The following is a 21,201-nucleotide window of genomic DNA, read 5'->3' on the forward strand; positions in this document are numbered from 1 at the left end:
AGGTAGAAAAAAGATTTGTCACAATATTACATCTATATCCCATTGAGCAGACTAAATACCTAACATTACATGCATTTTTTGCTTGATTCTGAAGACTAAAAATCCAATTAAAATGATGCATGCTTTAATAGGGGTCATTATGATTGAAATTTTCCAATCTATATTATTTTTATTAACACTATAAAAGCATCTCAAAAAAGCTTCTCTTCTTAACTTTTTGTAAATTGTGATCAAGAGGATTCATATAAATCACATAATTTCAACAAAAATATCTATTTCTTACTTTTAAAAAATATTCATCTCTTCAGTTATAATGCAAATTGGAAGGTTATCCTTATAAATGAGTAGTTTATAGCCTGTTAGCCAATGACCATTTAAACATTTCAGTCTGGGAAGACACATTTTCAGGAAGAATAATGTAGAGCTTGGGTTTTCACAAGATGATCTCATTAAGAATTTTTAACTTATAGTTCAATTAAACAAAGTATCTCAGTTTAATCTGCTTGTATTTGAAGATAAATGTGCACATTTTCTTTATGCTTTATGAAGGAAACAATTTTTAAAACTTGATGAATTCTGCTTTGATATTTTTATGATTAGTCATTCATTGCTGCCTGGGATATTCTTATACTGTTTTCAAAACAGGTAGTAAATCCCACTAGTTCTAAAAGAGAAAATGACAACTTTCTGATTTATCCTCCAACAATGGTTACATTTTGCCTCATAAATTGTGAGATAAAAAGCAAGATTTGAGAGCGGTTCATGGATCAACTGGAACAATCTGCTTAGTTCTACAGAATGGAGTTTCTGGGCATCATTCTCCATTTCTGTGCACAGAGTGCTGTGATGCGCAAGAAGAAACAGCTCAGTGCAGGCAGAGAGGCACTGCCCTACTGCTCTTTCATCTGGTAGATGAGACAAAATGCCCTGACACTGTCTTTTAGGATCTTCTATGTTTTTTCTAAATTTTGGCCCTAATTCTCCATGATTCTATTGTTTCTAACTGGGGCATTTGTTTGTTTGTTTGTTTGTTTTGAGATGTAGTCTCACTCTGTTGCTCAGGCTAGAGTGCAGTGGTACGATCTCAGCTCACTGCAGCCTCCACTTCCCGGGTTCAAGCGATTCTCCTCCCTCAGCCTCCTGAGTAGCTAGGATTACAGGCATGCCCCTACATGCCTGGCTAATTTTTGTATTTTTAGTAGAGATTGGGTTTCACGATGTTGGCCAGGCTGGTCTTGAACTCCCAACTTCAGGTGATCCACCCGCCTCAGCCTCCAAAAGTGCTGGGATTACAGGTGTGAGTCACTGCCCCCGGCTGTTTTTTTGAGACAGGGTCTCACTCTGTCACCCAGGCTGGAGTACAGTGGTGCGATCACAGCTCACTTCAGCCTCCACCTTCCAGGCTCAACTGATCCTCCTACCACAGCCTTCCTGCTAGCTGGGACTACAGGCATGCACCACCACACCTGCCTGGCTAACTTTTATTTATTTATTTGTAGAGACAGAGTCTCATCATTTTGCCCATGCTGGTTTTAAATTCCTGGGCCCAAGGATCCACCCGTCTTGGCCTCCCAAAGTGCTGGGATTATAGGCCTGAGCCACTGCACCAAGCTAAATGGGGCCTTTTTAATGGTGACAAAGACCAGGTGTTTTTCAGTTTTTGAGACTCTCAATATATTTAAAAAATAAAGAAATACCAACTCAGGGTTATAAAAAATTAAAGTGTTAAATACTTTTTTTAAAAATTTTTAATTTTTTTTTTTTTTAACACAGGGTTTTACCATATTGGTCAGGCTGGTCTCAAACTCCTAACCTCAGGTGATCCACCTGCCTCAGCCTCCCAAAGTGCTGGGATTACAGGCGTGAGCCCCCGCGCCCGGCAAGTGTTAAATACTTTCAACATCCACATTTAACAAAGTATGTTTATTAAACACAAAAATATAAGACAATATAATGATATGAATTACAAGATAAAGGATTTGTGAGAGATACTAAATTCATTGTATATAATCATTACTACTGTGGTCTGTTAATGAGACACAAGTTTAAAGTTACTTTGAAGGATGTCTTCTTTCAATTCTGTGTATCTCTGTAACTACTTCCGCACCCTCAGAGACGATGTTTCAGTTAAACTTGTGAATGTGAAATATGAGCTAAAAGACTCTCTGGGCCCTGAAATGACCTTTGTAGCAGATGCTGCCAGAGTCCTTTTCTTATCCCCTCTGGACTCTTCACCTAACCTGATGTCAACTGCCAGTATGTGCATCTCCTTGCCTGAGGGCTCTTCTGGTGGCAGGAGTCCTTGCTACTCACAGAAATGGTCGCCAGAAGTGCCAGAAAATTAACTTCCCTTGGCCAGCAGTTCTCAGCCAGCTCCTCACTGACACTGATGTGCAGGTGTCTCCTATGCTGGTTGCTGGAATCAACCACAATAGCAGCCTTCTTGACAACATAGCCTTCACTGGCTGCCTTCCTTTCCATCTCCCTTCTTCATTCCCCTACCTGTGTCTCCTGGACTTTCCTTTCACATAAACAGCTTGCACTAGAATCCTTTTCTTAGGGTTGCTTCTGGGGAAACCCACACTAGGACAACTCTGTTTTTTGTTTATCTTTTTTGTTTATTTTTTGTGTACTTGTTGTTAAGGATTCACCATATAAAAATGCTAACCTCTCTCACACTGGACCACTCAAAGAGAAGATACCAGAGGTTACCAAATTATACAAACTGAAGAAACCAAAACTATAATGTTGGATCAAGTCAAAGACTCTTAAAACATTACCATTGTCTGTTTCATCACATAGACTAAAGGACTATATTTACTTTATAAAAATCAAAATTCATCTTCAGCCATGAACTTGTATTTACTAGAGAATACTTGAATAGCAGTGTAATATCTATAGGTTATATGGCCAGATGGATGGATTTTTATTTAAGTCTAGGATACATGAACAAGGACTTGAAGTGTTGAGGGTGATCCAGAGTTCAGATGATTGGCATTTGACATCACAGAGGGTTCTGGCACTCAAATTTAGCTCTGAATATCTTGCTGTCTGTGCTTGAGGAGATGGATTCCAGCAATAAGTGTCCTAAATGACATGTAGGCAATTACGTGTGGGCTCCGCATCCTTGTTCTTTTGCAGTAGGACCAAAGAAGATCATGTTGCTGCACATATTCCCAAGAAAAACATAGATGGCAGTAGCATTGCATTTGAGGCCCTTTTGTATCAACGACCCTCCCTCCCTCCTTTCCTCATCATTCTTCTGCCCCAGCTCCATGGACTGCTCCTTGTGTCCCTGGTCCATGTAATGCTTTCCTGCCTCTATGTATCTGCTCATGTCTTCCTTCTTTCTGGAATGCCTATCTACCCCACTTCCCACCTGCTACTTAACTCACACATGCCACAGGACCACATCTCCTTTCATCAGACCAGCTCACATACCACATCTGTCATCGATCTTCTCATGAGACCCTCTAGCTTCAAGTAGTTTATCTCTCCTCTGATTGCCCGTGTCCTCCTCTGATTGCCATTCTTTATTTTATATTTATGTGTATAGATGCCTTACTCCCCTACGCATGTGTGAGCTCAGTGAGGGCAAGGATCCCGATATACCTATCCTTAAGTCTATCCTGGAATTATCAGATGGTCACCAGATGGGAGTAAATAAAGAAATGCAAGAATTTGAAAGTCACTGGATGAAACTGAAGTGCTTCTTGTTTTAGATGTTTCACCTGCCTTAATATTAATTGCTTCTGGAGAGTAGAGATGTGTGTAGGACAAGAATTTCAGGTAGGAGGAAGACAGGAATATGCATATACGTACCACCACCCCAACATGTATGAAATCTGTATCATATGTAACATTTATATGTAAGTAGTATATATTTCCAAGACATTCAACATAAGCTTGTTTACTCTGGGAGAAAGACTGGGTGGTTAGGAGACAGGGAAAGACACCTACTTTTAACTGCCTACACTCTTAATAGTTTTTTACTTTTATACTAAGTGCCTGTATTACACCTATCTTAATTTTTTTTAATTATTGAAAGACATGTAAAAAGGAAATCTAGCAATCTTTCTTTTACTAAGCTGTATAACTCTGAAGATCAGCTATCTGTGTAGGCTGTAGAAAATATTTCTGCTAGGAAAACTAAGTTGTGCTGGTGGCAAGGCTACTTCTAATTGTTAGGAGATAAGTCTTTTGTGTGTCTGCCCATCTTCTGAGTAAAGACACTGATATCCTTTGTTTCAAATTATTAAATATCTTTTGGAAGATGTTTGTATAGCAAACAGCCTTGAAGATAGTTTTTACCCACAAAGAGAGGGCAGATTTTTTTTTTGCTGTCCAGGGTAAGAAAGATAATGTTTCCCTCAGGTTAAGCAGATTTGCTAACAGTCCCTTGAAAAGACCAGGGTTAAAAGTATGAGTTCTTTTAGCTATGATGCAAATTCATTGATTATGTAGAATCCACCCATGCTGTTCCATAATGTTCCCATGGGACTTGGGGAGTAAGGAGAACTGACACAAACATGAAGCCCATGCTGACTGCTGCACAATGAGTAATAATGTCCTTTGTCTCTGACCCAGGAGTCTTGTCTGTCAACAACCATGAAACTGTGACAGGCTACCTTATTATTAGCTCATACATGTGATAAAATTTCAACCCCTTTGTAGTTCTTGACAATAATGATGCAGATTCTGATAGTTAAAATACCTATATTCATCAAAATCTAAATTTAGAATGAGCAATTCTCCTCAGTTGAGTAATTTCATAAAGGAATTCAATTATTTCAATGGCTTTATTCTAGGAGTGTATTAGACACATAGAAGACACAGAAAAGATCCATTAGCCATTTACCCTCTTCCCTGCTAAGACAAGAAACTGAAATGGCACTATGAGCTAAATTCTGTTCTTGGCCATTTGGCAGATATCAAATGGTCATTATGCTGTAGGTTTCCAGGAAAAACACAGTGGAAATAAAACAACACTTTCCCCAAGATATTTAAAATATCTATATGGTATTTTACCCACTCTAACTTGTATTCAACACTACAGGGAGGAGAGAAACAGTTTATCTTGGTGCAAAAGTTATTGCGGTTTTTGCCATTACTCTCAGTGGCAAAACCACAATAACTTTTGCACCAACATAACATTTCCATTCCAACGTAAAACTTGCCATTGAGAGTAATGGCAAAACCCTCAATAACTTGTGTATCAACCTAATATTTCTTTCCAGGAGGATGAGATAGGTCTTTTAATACATGAACATAAATTTCTTGTTTGTTATTTAAAAACAGAAAACATCAAAAATGTCTTCAGCAAAAATGTAATTTTTCTCTTCATTTTATTTCTTCTTGAAACGTTGAGACATTTTGAATGTGATGTGAAATACCTGGCTATAATTGATTTGATCTAAAGGTTGCTGTTATATTGAAATCAAAATTTTTATAATCAGAATATTAATTCTCTTTACCACCCCGGCTCTTTATATAGACTTTTTATTCCTTGCCTGCTAGAAGCTAAGTGTTCACATCTAAACTATTTTCATTATGTCATAGCTGCCTTATGAAGGCTGTCCAAACATGAAAAATCAAATCATGAATTACCTCCATTAAAATCTGAGTCATGTTGGGAAGAGTTTAGGATGGCAGTCAAGTCTATTATAGAAACTGTGTAGTGCTGCATGGAGATGCTGGAATATATTTAGGGCAGCAAAACATGTCCAATGCATCAGTCACAGTCCTGGCAGGAAGCAGATGGCATACTCCAATTTGGTAATTTGAGTGGAGTTTTAAAAAGAGACTATTCACAAATGTGTGAGCAAAGTTTAGGGAAACGATGAGAATTGGTGGTGCACCCTGAAGCTAGTAATCACTGAGTCATTGCCATTCTAGGCCTGAAGGACAAGGAGCGGAGCAGTTACTCCACTGTTATGGAGAAGGCTGCCAAACTGGAGCTGTGGCCTTCCATTGAGGGACATGGCCAACTCACCATGACTCAGCACAGAGAGAGCCAAGGAACAAATACTCTGACCTCACCCTCTTACCTCTCTCTAGTCTCCTGCCAGTGCCCCCATTAACTGCACCCAATCAGGGACCAGAGGACAAGGAAGCCTATTGATGCATCCATAGAGGCCAGTCTCCCAAAGCACAGAGGAGGATGGAGAAGGGTAGAGGGTAGATGTGGGCAAACAGAAAATAACCAGTACCGTCAGTTTAATTCAAAACATGTTTCTTAAGCACTGAACTCTGTATCATACTCTGAAGGAGACAGTTACCATTTTGTAACTTTTTTTTTAATAAGCACATAATTTTGCCATAGAAAATAATGGGTTCTCTGCATTCATGGAGGTAAACTGGGTGTGTTATGTAGAATCATGGAATTTCCAAGCTGAAGGGGACCTAGAGGTTATCTAATGAGTCCCTCTCATACAACAAGAATATTTTTAAACAAGTCTTAGAGAAAAAATCACTATGTTTATGCCAAGTACGAAAACCTTTTAATAGCTGGAACTCCTGACTATTTTTTGCTAATAGTAAAACCCTAATTTATAGAAAATCAGTTGGCAACTCCGGTTTGAGAAGGGTGGATACTATAAGCATTCCTCCTTTCTCTTAGAAACCACTCAGTAGACCACACAAAACACATATGGTATCAAGGCAGTGAGAGTTGGTAGGAAAGCTGGCAGAAGGGGTTGCAGATCTCAAATGAGGCTGGTGCACTCCAAGTTAAAGGGCTTGGGGGAGGGGGTCACAAAGCCAAATCCTAAACAGAGGTGCAGCATGTGGAAGACAGAGCTGAATGAAGATGGGGACAATTCTTGTATTTGCAGGAAGCAGTCTGCCAGTGAACATGGAAGGAAGACTGCATTGACAACAGCCTTCCAGCTGCCTAGTTTGGGGCTTGGGAGAAGTAAAGGCTAAAGCAATTCACTCACTCAACCCAGACCATCAAACTCTTTCCAGCCAGGAAACTGCACTCTACTAACATGCACCTCTTGCATGTAGTTCATGTGAGAGAAAGTGAGACAACTGATCAAACGTGAGCTGGTAGCACTTCAAAAAGAAGTGAAAGGAAAAAAAAAAGCATCAAAGACATAAAGGAAAAACCGGAAGCAGTCCGTGAAAGGACACTAAAGAACACTCAGCAAGGATCATGAAGAGCAGGAACGAAAACAATGTGCAAAATAGAGTTTAAAATAATTAGACAGAATAAGTTATAATTTTAAATATGGAGGTCACAGTAGGACTCATTGAGAAAATGTTTTGAGCTCCAAAGCAGAGGTACCTGGGTGCATTTGAGGAGCAGCAGTGTTACTTGGGGGCATAGATACTCATAGGAGGTTATCTCATTGTGAAGTCTGTACCTTAACATTCTAAACTCCCCTTCCTGGTTTTGTGTGTGTGTGTGTGTGTGTGTGTTTTTTTTTCTCTGAATTTAACTTTATCATAATCTTGGCTTTATTGGTGTTTATATTTGCCTGGTGTGTCTTTGCCCATCTTTTAAAACTTTTTGAATCAATTCATTTTAGGTGTGTCTCTTACATAGAGTACAGAGCTGAGTTTTAATTCATCCAGTTTCAATATCTTTGTTTATTCACAAATGATTTTAGTACATTTATAATAATTGATAGGTCAAATATGTTCATCTTAGTGCTGTCATTTTGTTTTCTCAGTTCTTATCTTACTTGACCAAGCATCAACATATGGCACAACCCTTTAATTCAGATTCTTCGCTTGCTTCTAAGACACTGCTCTTCCCCTTTTTCTGGGTTCACCTTCCATCTCATTGGCCAGTATTTCCTAAGTTCCCTTGCTATTTTCTCCTCTTCTCCCAACTTCTTACTACTGGAGTTAATGACTGAGGCTCATCTCTTGGTCCTCTTCCCTTCTCTAACTGCACTCACAACTTTGGTGAGCTCAACCAGTCTCATAGCATTAAATATCATCTTTGTGTTAATAACTTGCAAATTCTTACCTCTAGCTTCCACCTTTCTCCTGAATGTCAGAGGCCTATTTACTGATTCAGATTTCCAAGAGGCATCTCAAAACCCCAAGTATCCATCACAGGGCTCCTGAATTTCTCCCAAATCTGCTTTTCCTATAGTTTTACCTACCTCAGTTATCAGTTGACTCTCCTTTCTCTCATACTTTACATCTCATATGTCATCAATTTCTGAAAATTCTACCTTCAAAATATTTCTAAAATCTAACTGCTTCTCATCACTTCTGCTGCTACCACTGTGGTACAATCAATCCATCTCTTGTCTCAAAGATTCTAATAGCCAGCCTCCATCCTTGTGTCTCTGCTGTGTATTTCAACACAGAACCCTGAGTGATTCTTTTTAGATCTAAGTCTGAATAATGTTGCTCATCTGCTCAGAATTTCCCAGTGACTCCCTATTTCTCTCAGAATAAAGGCTAAATAAGGAAACCTATTAACAAAACTCACAATCACTAAGAAAAAATATCACATGACTATCTCCATTGATGATGAAAAGGCATATAATAAAATTCAGCATTTGTCCTTAATAGGTAAAGAATTTCAATGAAATAAGAATTTCAATGAAATAAATTCTTAACGATAAAATATGTTTATCTCAAATCCAAAGTCAATCTACTCCTTGCTGAGTAAACACCAAAAACATTTTCTTAATACCAGAAATTAGAAAGGAGGAAAAATAATTGTTATCTTCAGATTCTTTTTTTTTTTTTTGTAGTATCTGGAGTCAAGCATAATTTTTTTTATTGCATTTTATGTTTTGGGGTACATGTGAAGAACATGCAAGATTGTGGCATAGGTACACACATGGCAGTGTGATTTGCTGCCTTCCTCCCCTTCACCTATATCTGACATTTCTGCCCACGCTATCTCTCCCCACCTCCCTACCCCCCGTCCCTCCCCCATTTTTCCCCAACAGACCCCAGTGTCTATTGCTCCCCTCCCTGTGTCCATGTGTTCTCATTGTTCAACATCCGCCTATGAGTGAGAATATGCGGTGTTTGATTTTCTGCTCTTGTGTCAGTTTGCTGAGAATGATGGTTTCCAGGTTCATCCATGTCCCCACAAAGGACATGAACTCATCATTTTTTTTTTTTTTTTTTTTTGAGACAGAGTTTTGCTCTTGTTACCCAGGCTGGAGTGCAATGGCACAATCTCGGCTCACTGCAACCTCCGCCTCCTGGGTTCAGGCAATTTTCCTGCCTCAGCCTCCCTAGTAGCTGGGACTACAGGCGTGCGCCACCATGCCCAGCTAATTTTTGTATTTTTAATAGAGACGGGGTTTCACCATGTTGACCAGGATGGTCTTGATCTCTTGACCTCGTGATCCACCCGCCTCGGCCTCCCAAAGTGCTGGGATTACAGGCGTGAGCCACCGCGCCCGGCATGAACTCATCATTTTTGATGGCTGAATAATATTCCATGGTGTATATGTGCCACATTTTCCCTGTCCAGTCTATCATCGATGGGCATTTGGGTTGGTTCCAGGTCTTTGCTATTGTAAACAGTGCTGCTATGAACATTCGTGTGCACGTGTCGTTATAGTAGAATGATTTATAATCCTTTGGATATATACCCAGTAATGAGATTGCTGGGTCAAATGGAATTTCTATTTCTAGGTCCTTAAGGAATCACCACACTGTCTTCCACATTGGTTGAACTAATTTACACTCCCACCAACAGTGTAAAAGTGTTCCTATTTCTCCACATCCTCTCCAGCATCTGTTGTCTCCAGATTTTTTAATGATCACCATTCTAACTGGCGTGAGATGGTATCTTCAGATTCTATGACTGTAAACTTGGAAATCCTGAAGAACCAACTACTGTTAGATGAATTCCGGTCCCCTGCTGCGGGGTCCTCGCTCACGGCCGGGTGGCAGCCATTGTAGTGGAAGAAAGTCGAGTCTGCAGCAGACGAGAGGCGCCATAATGCTCCAGTATTATGAGGACAAGCTGGAGGGCAGCGCGTATGCATACCCGAAGGAGGACCTGGGCATGTGTCTGCTGCTGTCGGACTGTGGGGTCCAGGAAGGAAAATCTCCTCGGCAGTGTTTGAAGGAAGGATACTGCAAAGCTTTGAAATACTCATTTTTTGAGTGTAAAAGATCAATGTTGGATACCAGGGTAAGATTCAGAGGAAGACAGGATATTTATACATTATGTTGAAGCCAAGATGAAAAACAACAAAGAATTTTCTCTGGTCATTAAAACAAAGAAGCCAAAACAAGAAACATGCTTTTTACTACATCTGTTTGGTTGGACTAGTTTTTGCCTCCATGGCACACTGAAGAAAATGGATGAGTTCTGTTTTTGAATATGTATAAAGTAAATGATTCTATTGATCCAAGTTATTTTTAGAAGAAAAACCTAATTGAATAGTTATGGGTTGGGAGCATAATAAATGTGTTTTGAGAATTGTTCTAAAGCACAGAGAATGGAAAGATTGTTATTTGCAAACTTGACTCTTCAATTAAATTACACAATTTTTACAGGCAATTCATGTGACTGACAGTTGATAACATGGAGCCTGTCCAGAAGATGACTATTGGGAAAGTTTAGGATAAAAGTTTTTCTTTTGTTCAATCTTTCCTGTCTAAAATAAATAGTGTTTGTTTGATTTCTTAGAGAAGAAAAAAACCTAACTACTATAAACTATGAGATTTTATTCTGAGTATAATATTAATATACAGAAATTAATGATATATTATATATACACATATATATACATGCAACAACTAATCAGAAGATATAATGGAAGAAACAGTTTCTTTAGCAATGGGAAAGATAAATTACCTAGAAATAAACTCTACAAGAAACGAGCAAGATTATGTAAAGATGTATAGAGGTTGGAGTCCTAAAAACAATATCAGCCTCTCCAGTTAGGTGTATTCTTTTGGTATCAGGCAGGTGGAGGTTAGGAAACCATCCTCATGTGGCTCTGGACGCCTTCCCCTGAATAGGAAGGTTGTGGCTTCTTTGTCACAAGTTTCAGACCTTATTCTTCACTTCCTGGGTGTTAAGAAGCATTAGTGACTCTGGCAGCTTCTTGATCAAACTCAGAAATCCCCAGATCACAGATTAAGGTATCCACATACAGGCCATGGCTGTGATTCCAAGCCTAGCCTGGCTCCAGTGGCCTCAGACCCAGCAGCTCCCTTGGTAGACCAGCCCAGTAGAGTTGTTCACTTCAAGATGTCCATCCCAGAGCTGCTACTTCAGGCCTTCCACAGAATTTGTAAGAACTTAGTTCTCTGTATTAAATATCTTCCTGTGTAAAATACACAGAGTGATTTCTGTTTTCTGCACTGAAATTTGATTGACAAGTTGGTATTGGAAGTGGTTGTAGAAATTAGACCCTGAAACTAGGAATCTGGGACTGACTGATTTTGAAGACCATGGTGGATGGTGGCCTTGTCACTTAGTGGAAAATGGGATGCTGTGAATCTAGGCACAAAGAATAAAAATTAGGTACATTATCACCTTGGATGAGCAGTGAAATTACGTGGTCACCTTGGATGAACAGTTTACTGACAATTAGTCTTCAGTGGCTGCTACTTAGATGGTTATGAAGGGAATGAGAGATACAGGAACAGCTAGGTGGGTGGGTGAGTTGACTTTTCTGACTGTATTGTAGAGTTTAAAGAAAGAGAATGAAGTATTATGAAGATTCAAAAATTAAAATCTTATGAGTCTTGTATATAGATAAACCAATGGATTGATGGTACAGAAAAGTTCATAAATAGGAAATTTAGTATATGATAGTCATGGCATTTAAAATCAGTAGGGTAAAGATGGATTATTAATGAAATGGAGTTGGAAAAATATATAGCTATTAAGATATAAAATTGGATCCACTCCACTTACCGCACATGAAAACAAATTCTTGATTGGTCAAATTTTTAAAGAACATAGCATCATGAGATGTGAAAAACAAATCATGGAAGGATTTAAAAAATAATTGAGGCCAGGCATGATGGCTCAAACCTATAATCCTAGCACTTTGGGAGGCCGAGGCAGGTGGATTACTTGAGGTCAGGAGTTTGAGACCAACCTGACCAACATGGTGAAAACCCATCTCTACTAAAGATACAAAATTTAGCTGGGAATGGTGGTTCATGCCTGTAGTCCCAGCTTCTTGGGAGGCTGAGGCAAGAGAAGTGCTTAAACCCGTGAGGCGGAGGTCACAGTGAGCCAAGATCACGCCACTGCACTCCAGCTTGGGCAACATAGCTAGACTCCATTAAAAAAAAAAAAGTAATTGAAGAGAGGTGGAGATCTTTCTAAGTATGATACAACCCAGAAGTAGTAATAGAAAATTTGGTAAAATTGACCAGTTAGAAAAAGTTTTCTTGGTCAGTAAACAAAAACAAAAACAAGCAAACAAACAAAATAGCGTAAGAGAAATAAAAGGACATGACAAACTGAGGAAAAGTTTTGACATTCATAAGAAAAATGACTACTCTTACTATTATATAAAGAGTTTCTATACTTAGTAGAAAATTAGACAATGTATATTCATAGATAGTTCACAGAATAGGAAATACAAATGTCTCTTTAACCTGAGAAGATGCTCTCAACCTCCCTCTTCACAAGAAAAATACGAGTTAAAACATTTTTTCATTAGATTGACAAGTTCCATTTCTGACCAAAATAGACTAAGTCCATTGCTGCCCATGTCTCCTACTGATAGGTCACTACTAAAACCTCTAGATAATAAAGAATAACTACCTAAGGACTCTGAAAAGTAAATAATAGCAGGCAGATTGGGCAGGGAACTCAAACCTGAAGAAAGACTGATACAGGAGTGGTGAGATTCCTGTTTTTATTTTTTTCTCCTCTACTTCTTCGCTTTGATTTGAAGACAGAATGATTTGGGAATTGTCAACTAGACACTATCAGCAAAACATCAGAGAGAAGCCTGACCATGTAGCCACAGGACCAGAAAAAAAGGCTGCTGCAAGCTAGAGACAGTGGGAGAAACTGCTGATTGCTCTTTTCTTTCCCTCCCTTGTCCTGAAGCCATTCCCAGTCAGGGAGCTGCCTTGCAGTGGTACAGTGACATGGTCACCTGGGAGAAAACCTATCCTTCTGGACGGAGGAGTTGGGAAAAGGAACTCTTGGAAGCCAGAGAGAACATGGAGGAAATCCCCCAAAAAAGACAAATGGAGAAAGGAATCCCTAATTCTGTGTAATTGTTTGACATGTAGTCATAGGTAATGGATACAATAGTTCCCCTTAGCCACAGTTTCTGTTTCCATGGTTTCAGTTACCTTCAATCAACTGAGATCGGAAAACATTACATGGAAAATTCCAGAAATAAACAATTCATGTTTTAAATTGTGTGCCAATCTGAGTATTGTGATGAAATCTCGCACTGTCCCACTCCATCCCTCCTGCATGTGAATCATCTCTTAGTCTGGTGTATCCATACTGTAGGTCCTTGTATTAGTCCATTCTCATAATGCTATAAAAAAATAACTGAGACTGGGTAATTTATAAAGCAAAGAGGTTTAATTGGCTCTTGGCTTTGCAGGCTGTACAGGAAGCGTGATGCTGGCATCTGGTTGGCTTCTGGGAAGGCTTTAGGAAACTTACAAGTGAAGGGGAAGCAGGCATTTCACATGGCCAGAGCAGGAGCAACACAGAGAGAAGAAGATGCCACACACTTTTAAACAGCCAGATTTTGTGAAAAGTCACTCACTATTTTGAGGACAGCACCAAGAGGATGGTGCTAAATCATTCAGGAGAAATCTACTCCCATGATCCAATCACCTCCCACCAGGCCCCACCTCTAACACTGGAGATTACAATTCAACATGAGATTTGAATGAGGACACAGATCCAAACTACATCAATGCTACATATCTGTTAGTCACTTAGTAGTCATCTAGGCTATTAGGTTAAAAAAAAAACATAAATATACAGGGTTCAGTACCGTCTGTGGTTTCAGGCATCCGGTGGGGGTACTGAAATATGGATAAAGGGGACTACCATATAGGGATCTATGTCATTAACTCAGGTTTGCCGTTTATGTCATCCAACAATTTACCATACTTAACAGAAATGTGTTAAGTTTTAATATGTTAATAGTGGAAATGAAATAAGATTATCCATGAGAAAAGGACTTTTATGTTTCCATTCAATTTTTTTTCCTAATTCCTCCAGTCACATAAATATAAGAAAATGAAATTATATGAAGGATGGCCATAAGTTCAAGGATAAGAAGATAGGAAGAATACAATTTAAAAACAAAAGTCTAATGAGTAATTTATGTCTAAACTTATTGAAGTTCATAAATAATTTATCCTGATTTTCAGAAGAGAGAGAGAACCTCTGGATATACCCACACAGGACCTGCAAAAAGACAGCTGCACAAGAACTGGTTAATAATGTTGTGAGCTGACACGCTAGCATCAGTGGTCTAGAAAGAATGACAAACTGCTCCTACCAAGTAATTAGTCTTCTGCTCCTTTCTTTAGTCTCCCTGCCTCCTGCCTGGAACCTGGTAGACCCAGAGAAGGGTGGAGAATAAAGAGCAGACCAGCCTTCTCCCCACTGTAGTTCGTTAAGGCATCGATCTGGTCAAAGCTGGATGTACGGAGGCAGAAAGTGTCCATTCATTTTTTTATTTTTCATTTCAGGTTATTGTTTGTCTACTATGGACCTAACACTGTTCTAAACATTGGGGATAGAGTAATCCTCCATTATCTGCGGGAGATACATTCCAAGATCCCCAGTGGATGCTTGAAACTGAGGATAGTATAAAACTCTATGTACACTATGTTTATTCTTTCCTATATAAACATACATACATACAGATGATAAAGTTTCATTTATAAATTAGGTACAGTAAGGGATTAACAACAATGAATAATAAAATAGAACAATTATAAAAACAGACTGTAATAAAAGGTGAATATGGTCTCTCTCTCCCTCTCTCTCTCTCTCTCCAAATATCTTATTGTTCTGGCCTCACCTATTTTCAGACTGTGGTAGACCCTGGGTAACAAAAAACACTTAAAGCCAAACTGCGGATAAGGGGGAACTACTGTATATCAATGGACAAAACCGGCAAAAATCCCTGCCCTTTGAAACTTACATTCTAGGGAGAGAGACTGACAATAAATGTAACAACATAAAATGTTAGAAGTCAGTAAGTGTGGGGCAGGCGTGGTGGCTCATACCTGTAATGCCAGCACTTTCCCAGGCCAAGGCAGCTACATCACCTGAGGTCAGTCGCTCGAGACCAGCTTGGCCAACATGGTGAAACCGTCTCTACAAAAAAATACAAAAATTACCTGGGCGTTGTGGCACACGCCTGTAATCCCAGCTATTTAGGAGGCCGAGTCAGGAGAATCGCTTGAAACCAGGAGGCAGAGGTTGCAGTAAGCCGAGATTGTGCCACTGCACTCCAGCCTGGATGACAAAGGGAGACTCTGTATCTCAAAACAACAAGAAGAAGTCAATAAATGTGGTGGACAGAAGAAACAGGAGAGCAGGTAAGGAAATGGTAGGGTGGGGAGGAGATGAGAAGAGATATTAGGTAGGATGGTTAGAAAGGGCCTCAGGGAGAAAGTGAGAGTCCAGCAGACTGAGGGAGGTGAGGAAGTGAGCCAAGCAGCTATCCAAGGCAAGAGCCGTCTGGGCAGAGGGAATGGCTGGGGCAAAGACCCTGAGTCAGGAGGTGGAGGGTGTCTGGTCTGGCGAGTTCTAGGAGGAGCAAGGGTACCAGGGTGGCTGGAGAGGAGCAAGTAGGAGAGTAAAAGAGGTTTTCAGAGAGGTAAGAGGCTGGGAAACCCTATAAACTATTGAAAGGGATTTGGCTGTAGTTGGATGTTAGGTTTTAATTATAAATGGATCTGCGTTTTTCACGACTTGAAAGTGAGCTACAGTTAAAATGAGACTTCTTCTTATATCTGCAAGTGACCAGAAAATCCGGTTCTGGTCTGTAAGAGATGGACGAGGGAAATGCGAAGGAGCGTATTCCTTTTCCCCGCCCCGCCCGCTCACTGTGGGAGAGCCCAGCGGCGCGCCGCCCCGGCTCGGAGTGACAGCCCAACCAGGCCTCTTCCTTCTCGGCCCCGCCTCTCCCGCTGCCCTCCGCACCCAGACGGGCGGTACAGTATGCTAGGCACGCCCCTCCCTTTTTGCAGGCCTGGGCTCCCGTTCCGGGCGACAGCCCAGTAAGGGCCGCTTTCTGTTTCTCCAGATCGGTTCCGGTCAAGGTTCTCGTCCAAGGCGACCGCCCAGTGAGGCCCCGCCCCTCCCGCCGTGGCCCCGCCCCCTCCTGCGTGCGACCGCGTCTAGGCCCCGCCGAGTCCGACACGCCCAGCGCTCGGCGGCGCCCACCCCTCAGGCCCGGCCCGCCCCCGGCACCGAGCGCCAGCTCGCCCGGCCTCCGGTTGTCGCCGGCTCTCGGGCCCGCCCCCGAAGACGTGGAGCAGTGCGGCGGGCGGTGAGTGGGGTAGGGCACCGCAGACCCCCAGCTGTCCGAGGCACAGAGCCCGGCTCCTTGCAGCGACTGAGCCTCGGCCGCTGCAGGCTCCAGGGGCTCCTCTCGGCCGCCGCCCTGCGTTCCCGGGGCGCTTCTCGGTGCCGGCACCCCTGGGGATGGGAAGTGGGACCAGGATGGGCGCGGAGGCTGTGGGGGCAGGGACGAGTGAAGGTGTTACGGGGAGTGGCGGTCGCCGGGGAGGGCGGAGGTTTGTGGGGGGGGATATGGGTCTGGGGCGAAGGTTTGACAACTGAGAGAAACGCCGTCAGGCGGAAATTTGGGGCTGGTGGAGTCAGGATGGGGGATGTGGGAGCCTCAGCGCTCTGGGAAAGGAGGCAGTGGGTGGGGCTGTGGGCGGCGCGGAGTGAAGGGTGCTCTGTGGAAGGGCCAGTCCGAGGTGCTCGGGGTTCTTGCTTCCCGGCAGTCCCGCGATCAGGGCGGGCTAGGCTGTCTCCAGGCGGGGTGGGCCGGAGCGGAGGTGCAGGACAGTGCTCACGTGAGGTGACTGGGTTTCCAGGCTTTTGACTGGGACATACTGCACAGTTTAAATAATAGATGCCTGTCTGGCTCGTGCCTGGGACACCTGAGAAACGTGAATGGAACGGGGTTCTCCCCTACAGGCGGCGTCCGATTTTCCGGGTGCCCTCACAGTGCTAGCACTGGTGTGCGCTACCTTCTGTAAAACCTTATTTCAGCAGGACGGTGTATGGAGGTCCCAGACTTAAGAGGTGCAGCTGAGGTTTATTAAGACTCAAAACACAGTTGTATCATATTGCCTTAAATCCTGCGGAGTTTAAATCTAATCCTGTGGGGTTTAAAGCGGTTAAATCCACTTTGTAGTGTCTACTTTCAGCTTAAAGTCATACAAATCTAGAGGACTAGATGTTTTCTAAGGGCCCATTCTGCATGATAAACAATTTAAAAATCTCTGTGGAAAGTAAATCATCTGTTCTGAACAGCTGTTGCTGAAAGAATCTTAAGAGTTGTAGTTGAAGAATGAAATTTTAAAAATCTAAAATAATGGAAGGGCATAGAAAAGGCTTGGTTGGTAAATTGGAGTGTGTATATGCACTTAAACCCACTGAAACTTTTTTTTTTTTTTTTCTTTTGAGACGGAGTCTTGCTCTGTCGCCCAGGCTACAGTGCAGCGGAACCTCCCAGGTTCAAGCAATTCTCCAGTCTTAGCCTCCTTAGTAGCTGGGATTACAGGCACCTGCCACCACGCCCGGCTAATTTCTGTGTTTTTAGTAGAGAAAAACACAATTTTTTCTCTATGGGGTTTCACCGTGTTGGCCAGGCTGGTCTTGAACTCCTGATCTCAGGTGATCTGCCCACCTTGGCCTCACAAAGTGCTGGGGTTACAGGCATGAGCCACCGCGCCCGGCCAACTGTTTTTCATTGTAGACTTGGAAGACAGAGAAAAGTATAAGGATGAAAATTAAAAGGATGAAAATTAAAATCTGTAATTTTGCCACATGTATTAACATTTTGATGCATTTCTTCCTAGTTTTTGTATTTTTGTGTATATGAATATATACAAAATTGGGATAGTATTGTTACACAATTGGAGTAATATTGTTATATTACTTCATACTATTGCTTTCTCTTTCCACCTTATATTTTCTCACTTAGCATTTTCGTGGATCACTATAAATTCTTCTTAAACATCCTTGAAAATGCTTGTATAATCATTCATCATATGGATTCATTCTTTTATTAAATATTAGAGTTTTAGGTATATGCCTAATACTGTGCTTGGAGGTGAAAAATCAGTGTTGCTCAAGATAGATGTATTTGTCATGGCTTGCATGACAGCTGTGGTATACTAGCCTATTTCTCATCTGTCAGATAGCTAAATTGTCTCTAGCTTTCTGTTTTTATAAGTAATAAACTTTTGTTTTAATGATTACTAGCTCATAAGTCTCATGTCATACGTGAATCAAAAGGTATTTTTAATGTGTATGAGTTGTTGTGTGTATGTGTTAGAAAAAGGAAATTATGGATTTTTTGGAAGAGGATTTTTCTTTTTGACAAGGTCTTATTCTATTGCCCAGGCTGGAGTATGTGCAGTGGTGCAATCACAGCTCACCGCAGCCCCAACCTCTGGGCTAGGTGATCCTCCCACCTCAGCCTCCTGGGTAGCTGGGACTACAAGCATGCTTCACCATGTCCAGCTAGTTTTCTTATTTTGTTGTATTTATTGTAGATACAGGGTTTCGCCATGTTGCCCACACTGGTCTTGAACTCTTGAGCTCAGTGGAGCTACCCACCACGGTTTCCCAAAGTGCTGGGATTACAGGCCTGGGCCACTGTGCCCAGCCCCTGGAAAAGGCTCTTTTTAAAAAGTTTTTTTTTTTTTATTTTGAAATAACTTTAGATTTACAAAAAGTTCTAAAAATAGTACAGATTTCCTTATGCCCTTCACCTAGCTTCCCCAGATGTGAACATCTTATATGACTCTGGTACAATTATTGAAACTGGGAAATTTACATAGACATAATTCTATTAAGTATAATATACAGACCTTATTCAAATTTCACTAATTGTCTTGCTAATGTTTAGGATCCAATCAGGGATCCTACACTGTATTTAGTTGTCATATGTCCTTTGCCTTGTTTAATCTGAGCATCCTCCTAAACAGGATGAGCTGGTGCAGACTTGTAAAGTAAAGCAGGCCTGCTAGAAAGCATATATCTTCCCTGAATTCATATCCAAAACTCATCCCTTAGAAGGGGATATTTATCTCACTTTTTTAATATAAGTAGACTACTGTTTGATTAAGATGTATAACCAATAAGGTGCCTTTTACGTAATTACTTTTATATGCCATTTTGAAATCACCTGGGAGTTACAGAATAGAAAGAATGATCTGAGTAATCCATGCTTATTATCGCTTTTATTAATCTATAAATTGGCAGTGGGAATCTTTCAGAAGTAGAGTGCCAGATGCTGACTCCAGTCCCTGGGTATTTTGGAGGAAAGAGTAATAACCTTTACTCTTTACCAAGTGTGACCAACTTGTCCCAGGTTTAAAGATCTGTGTGTCTTGGGAACTTCTTCAGCTCAGGGCAACCTCATAGCCTCTAGAGCATTTCTACTAAGAAGCCACAGTATATTTCCAATATTATTCTAGCCAAAACAAGCAAACTCTTGACAGTATCTGGGGTAATGAGAGTAGATGGAGGCATGAGTGAGAGGAGGAAATATTCTTGTTTTCCTCACTGGTGCTTCCATGGCTAGACTCAGCTGGGTGATTATGTGCAGAGGTCAGTGCAGCATCTAATCAGGCCTGGGCCTGGACTGTTGTGGCAGGACTGTCTTCAGTATCCTGTGTCTCACCTCTCCTGTACCTTCTTGTGGAATCCTGAGGGCACAGAGTTCCCTCAGGGAGTGGCCCTCACTAGCTTCCCTAAATTATCTGTGTTACCAAGAAACTATTATAGTAAGGATGGTTGTATGCTGGGCTGATTTTCTACTCGTGTCTGTCTACATGTGTGACTCCCCAAGGCAGCTGACCTAGGTATCAAGGAGGGAGGCTCCCACAGTTGCTCTCACAATTAACTGCCTGCCTGTAGCTAAGTAGTGTCTCCGCATCTTAGGTCCTCTGGAGATGGCCTGGCCCTATTTTAGCCTGGCCATTAAAATTGCAACTTTTGTCCTATGGAAATTCCTCTCATCTTCCAGCTTGGGCAGTGTGGCCCTTCATTTTTCACTTACTGAAGTGAAGTGTTTTCTATTCTGCTTCATGACTGAGAATACTTTTGGTTCCTGTTTCTCCTTGAATCTGGAATAAGGTTATATATTTCCTTCTTAACCTTTGAATTTGGGATAATTCCACTGACTTTTTTTTTTTTTTTTCTTTTCTCACACTCAGGAAGAGAATAATACGCAGAATAAAGAATTCATGATTTTTTTCCTGATCCTTGTTAAAATAACTCCCCTCTCGCCTCCCCACTCCCAACCTCTCCATGGTGAACTCACTGTGTGTTTCTCTACATCTTGACCACCACGGTCAGGATTTACCTCTTGTGGGCCAGTGATCCAGTTATTAATGTAAAAGCCACATGAATCTAACTTATTTGTAGGTCTCTCCTTGGCCCTGTACACAATTCAACACCTGATAACACAATTTGGATTTGCTGTCTCTTGATCCTGTGCCCCAAGGCCTGTGTGGAACCTGGCTGCTCTGTGCCTTATAGTCACCCTGACTACTGTCCTGGCTGAGAGTCCTGATCAAAGGAGGCTATTGGCTGCAATAGCAGAAATTGTTCTACTCTTTGGTGCCCAGGAGCTCTGTATGTTAAATCATTGTTTGTTTTTAGATTGGCCCCAACTGGAACCATAAGGTTCCGGCTACAACTTCAGGAACACTTAAAGCCTTCATGTCCCCATCTGGTATTTTGGTTCCATTTTTTTCATCTTGTGTGCTTGGTAACAGTAGGGGAAGTTCCCATTAAGACCCTCTGGTAAAAGCAGATTCCAAAACTCAGTTTAGGCCAAGGCTTCCATGAGGCTTCTTGTTTCCACTACTTTACATTTGATATGTATGTCATTGAGCCAGTTAATGGGAGGAGAGACTGGAGCAAGCCTGGATTCCACTGGCCAGTGAACTGCAAGATCAAAGTCATACCCATAATTCTACTGCATGTAAAAACACAGAGGGGGCAGCAGTAGCCCAAAGAGAGATCATCCCCAGAGGTTTACT

At 41.4% G+C, this 21,201-nt stretch overlaps 1 protein-coding gene and 1 pseudogene across 5 annotated transcripts in view; both read left to right on the top strand.

Moving 5' to 3' along the window:
- The window catches only part of LOC101041316 (cytochrome c oxidase assembly factor 5 pseudogene), a 52,509-nt pseudogene extending 36,357 nt beyond the window's left edge, over window positions 1–16,152 (top strand).
- ANO10 (anoctamin 10) overlaps window positions 1–21,201 on the top strand; it is a 286,509-nt gene that overhangs the window by 36,315 nt on the left and 228,993 nt on the right. Inside the window, exon 1 of one of the 5 annotated variants that reach the window (XM_010336976.3) lies at window positions 16,347–16,457. The exons of 3 other annotated variants lie outside the window; for them this stretch is intronic. The gene's annotated coding sequence lies outside the window, so the exon portion shown is untranslated. Of the gene's footprint in view, window positions 1–16,346; window positions 16,458–21,201 lie in introns of those variants that run through there. One more of the 5 variants, XM_010336977.3, reaches the window with a different exon arrangement.

Source organism: Saimiri boliviensis, chromosome 8, assembly GCF_048565385.1.
Source record: "Saimiri boliviensis isolate mSaiBol1 chromosome 8, mSaiBol1.pri, whole genome shotgun sequence".
NCBI lineage: Eukaryota > Metazoa > Chordata > Mammalia > Primates > Cebidae > Saimiri > Saimiri boliviensis.